Genomic DNA, 5,141 nt, shown 5'->3' with positions numbered 1-5,141 from the left:
ATATATATATATATATATATACTCAGCCTTTGCTATAAAGACGCTGTACTGTACCTGCCCCCCACCCAGATCTTATTGCCTGAGGACTATGACGATCGTGTATTTGTCACAAGCCAGCTGCACTGGTTCACCTGGGAACCACGGGGATATTTATACCTCATGGGTGTTTGTCTTTTCTGGGACCCATGTGGAAGAAGCCCTTCAACCCTTGACAAGGCTGTTCGTCCAATGGTGGGAGAAAGGTGCAGGAGCTCAGCAAGCCACATCTTACACTTGGATCTAAACCCACTGCTTATGTGTCCACTCCAGTGGGTACAGCAAAACACATGACCACATCTCACACTAGAGTTGGGAAACAGTTCCTCTTACCCAGGAAAACAAGAAATAGTTGTGACTGCTACTATTTTCTCATTCATAGTGAACCAAAAAGCACTTACGTCCATCTTTTCACCTAAGGGCAAAATATGTGCATATTTCTAAGTAGTAACTCTGTGGGTATCATCCTCATTGAGGTTTTGTAGCAAGAGGATCTGAAGAAATGGTGATTGTTTACAAAGCATAAATAAGAAACAAAATCATGCTGCAGAAAGGCGATGTTAAAGACAGGCTAAGAACTTCCCACTTGTGAGATGTTGGGGTCACATGCCACTCTGGCTTTGGCAGGGCTGGGCAAGAATCTTTGCTAATGACTTTCATTTAATCATTTTCTGTTTTATAACCTAAAGAAATAAATAAAGCTGGAGTTGGGGTGGGGGTTAAGAGAAATAAAGTTTGAAAAAGAAAACAGCAAGCATAGAACAGAGAATTGCTAGAAGTAAAATCATCTTGAAGCTACTTATAAATAAGGCAGAAACAGGAAGTTTAATGAAGCATGAAATAATCTATCATCCATGGTAAGTCCCGAGCATGGGGGTAGGAGAGAGCAGACACACTGAGCTGACTCTACTACTGTACTTCTCACTGCTTGGGTGTCTGTGGATTGACTTATTTAAATTTGGAGGTTATCTCAAAAATGCAATTATCTGCAAGCCTGATTGCATTATTGAGGTGCTGAGTTATATTGTTAGCAGCAGGGTGAAAGTCATAGGAAGATGTTTTATGTAACTCCATGGGAAATACTTAAAAGTTAGAATTGGTAATTATTTAGAAGTCAGGGTTGTCGCTCGAAAAATTCAGATGTGGGGCTTTCTTGAGGAATTCAACAACGCTTCACATGGATCTCTCTATGTGTCCAGGGCCTGCTTATATCTGGATGTGGGAGCTTTGCCTCGGGTATCTCAGAAATCTTTTGTTAGGTGCACATATATTTATGATTATTATTTCTTCATGATAGGTTGTCTTTTACAGTGTATATTTTCCTTCTTTGTTTCTTGCTGTCATGTGTGCTATTGTAAATGATTTATTTCCTTTTCCTATCCTTGGGTCTATAGACTCCATCTATCCTGTTAAGAGAACCCTCTAGTGAGAATTTCAATGTAGTGATTGTGTTTAACAACCCTAAAATTTGTTTAGCATTTAAAATATATTTTATTTCTCCATTGAGATTATTGCTTTGCTTATATATTCTTCTTTGACCTGAGGGACTATCTTTAATTATTTTTAATTCTCTACTAGGTAAATAATCACATTTAAAAGAGTCCATTTCTGGAACTTATCTTATTTCCTTTGGAGAATCTTTGCCTGACTCCTCATTTTTCTTTACCTCCTGTTTGCATCTGTCCATTAGATAAGCAGGCATTTCTCCCAGGCTTCATGGGCTGGTGTCCTGTGAAAGGCACTCACGCACCAGGCCAGCTACTGAGAGTGTGGGAGCCTCAGCCAGCTCTTCCCTTCCCAGGAAGAAGCAGACAGGGATGAGGCAGGCCTTTTTGTTCTGTTTTGCAGAAGCCATTCCTCTTATAGCAATTCTTCACTCTATCTCTGTCTTGTCTGATATCAATATTTCTACTGTGGGTCTCTTTTGCTTTCTGTTTGTGCTGTACATACTTCCCACAAGTTTACTGCTAACATCACAGCACTGGCTCTCATATGCTTTCCATACTAAGACAATACATAAAATAGAATCCACAAATGCATTAAGTCATCTGACCACTGAAAAGAAGATGATGTTCTTAGTGATTTAGATGCCTACAGAGAGTGGGAACTACAAATCAAAAAATCAAGGTAGAGAGAGGGAGAAAAAGAAAAATTAAACTTGATAATATTCTAGCTACTTAACTGAACGTCGAAGGTACAAATCAATTCCTTTCAAGAGTGATTTATGTCATGGCATGATTCTCAAACTATGTGATCATCAATACACACAAATACAGAAACTAAATCTAAACACTGACAACGTTAGGAGTAATTTGCCATTGCCTTGGAATCAGATATCCAGGGCGAGCATGTCTTGGTGAAGGTGTGGTGAGTTTAGATGAAGTCACACTCTTGGCTGATGCCAAGTGGCCTTCTGAGGTGTTCTTCACATGGAATAGATACATAAAAATGGCCACAGGAAAAAGAAAACCAATATAATACAGCTCCTTTATCATACATGGGTAAAGACATACTAAATTTAAAAATATACTTAGAAGAATTTTTCTTGTCAAGTTACCAAATTACAAAAGGAATAATACACCTAATACTATTACCAGTCACTCTTACTAATAATGGTGCAACTGATAAGTGCCATTAATGAATGCAGTTTAATAATGTTGACATAGAGTCCTAAGCTACCCAGAGCCATTGTGGAGTTAGTAACGTTACCTGATTCTGAATGACTGAATGGTTGCATAGGTGTCCTTAGAGCATACTTATGTGGCATTCATGAAGCTTATTCACCAGGACCTCAAACAATTATGCATAATGGCATTCCCCATTTCTTGAACTAGTGAAAAAGTGTATCCTATTTAAATTCATAACAATAGATATCAACTTTTCTGTAGCCACAGTTTGAAACATCACATGGCTACTGTAAATTATGTTTATAAAGACATAAAAGGTACATTTTATATAACAGAATTTATTTATTTCAAAAAACTAAGGAAAAATAGAAGAAATATCTTTATATCCAATATCCAGGGATAAAAACAAAACCAGGGTTTTTTTCTTTTATTTCTAGTATTTTTATATTACTTGGTATATTATTTTTCCCCATTAAAAACTGACTTCATGACTCCACACATCTCCACACATTTCTACCTGCTTTTATATTGTGAGTCCTTTCTTCTTTGCATTAATCAACAGCTACTGGCTACGTGTGATGGCTTCACACGATGTGAGACTGTTTCTCGGTATTTCTACCTCTGGTCAGCAGAAGTGTTCAGCTTATATTTGCAGTGAGCCATATTATTCCAAATGCTATTAATCTCCCCACTAGCTATTACATGGCTAGGCCTGAGAATGAAACATGACACTTGTGCGCATGACTCACTGCAAAGCACAAGGTGATCAAGAAGAATGAGCCTCCCCCATTCTCAGAAGGTAGGGAGCCATCAACACTCGGCAAAGAGCATAGGCAGCTTCAGACCTAGCTTTACAGAGCAGACAACATGGCACTAAATAAAAAATATTCCAGTTTGGAAACAGACCTTAATATATGCGGTTATCCTTAGTTTTTGGACATTCTGGTTCTCTACTGTTTTGAAAATTATAAAACATATCTATTTATTGTTCATCTCCTAGGCTTTTTGCCTCAGTCTGTGAACATAGGCTAGTCCTGGAAGCTTCTAGCTTCTATGCAATCTGATCTAGACCTAAAATGTTTTAAACCTCTGAGACTTGCTGCTGAATATGCTCACCCCTTCTTAGTTCTTTCTGAACTCTAGCTGGCTGGTTCAACTCAGCTGTTCTGGCTTTAACTCTTCTACAAGCACTGATTCAATCTGGCTTTCCTCTCAGTCTCCTCGATTAACATTGGCAATTTGGTCTAATCTTCTGGCTTCTTATTCTCTGGCTTGCTCTGTCTTCACTTGTGTCTATCGTGTCCTTTCTCTGCAACCTGTCTGTGTACCACTGTCCCAGTAGAACTGACCTCTCTCCTCTGCACTGCTCTCTCTTAAGCCATCTCTCTTTCATCTCTGTTCTTATGAGAGCTGAGCATCTCCTATTCTGTCAAATCTTTTTCTGATTCATCACTTTTTCTGCCACTCAATTAGACATCATTTTCAAAACAGGAGTGCTTCCTTCTACAAAATAACTTTACCTGCATTGTTTGGAATTAAAGGTATGTACTAAGAGCATGTCTGTATTCAAGTCAGAGAGATTCAAAGTGTGTACTAAGACTGAGCCACACCACAACTAGAAACACATTTGTTCAGTAAATAACATAGACTCGGGGTTTACAGTGTGATCAAATATCCTGCAATATACGGTATTGAGGCATCTTGATATTGTAATAGTCTTAAAATGTTTCATCACATTTTCACAAGCAAATGTTGACACAAGCAATAATGTATGAACATTCCAACCATAACCCAGTCATGGCTTTATTTTATTTTAAGTTTAAGCTAATTTGATATCATGCATACCATTCTATTGTTGCTATTGAAGCAGTTAATAAATTAAAATGCTTATTATATGGTTGGAAGAGACTATGTAAATACCAGCAATACAAAATAACCCTATTGGTAAGAAGAATGATCTAAACATTACAAAACAGATTAATAGACTATAGCAACTGGTCATTGCACTTAGTCATAAACAAAATGCCAGGGCATTTGTGTGAGTTTACAATGATAAAAAGTGAGACCAACCTAGATACCCATAGATATGACAATGACAAAATAAATTCAGATGTGTTCATGGTTTGGAATATCACTTAATAACTACAAATAATGAATTTATTTCTCAAAGACATGGAGGACCAATGAGATGGGTCAGTGGTCAAGAATAACCTATTTTTGAACCTGGAAACCCACATGGTCAGAGAAGAAAATCAACTCCTGAAAATTGTCCTCTGACCTCCACACCTACACCATGGTATATATCCTCCCATGCCACACAGACAAACAAACAAATTCATGTAGTTTACAAAAACACAAAGAGAATTATCTCAGTAACAGGCTCATGAAGTAGTTCATGCAGGCTCAAAGGTTAGCCCTTGCTAATCTTCTCTAAGCTGTTCCAGTTTTAGCATACGTGTTGCTGAAACTCACCCACTA

This window comes from Mastomys coucha, unplaced genomic scaffold (assembly GCF_008632895.1).
Source record: "Mastomys coucha isolate ucsf_1 unplaced genomic scaffold, UCSF_Mcou_1 pScaffold15, whole genome shotgun sequence".
Classification (NCBI taxonomy): Eukaryota; Metazoa; Chordata; class Mammalia; order Rodentia; family Muridae; genus Mastomys; species Mastomys coucha.
The sequence above is the reverse complement of the archived record's forward strand: the minus strand, read 5'-3'. Positions refer to the sequence as shown.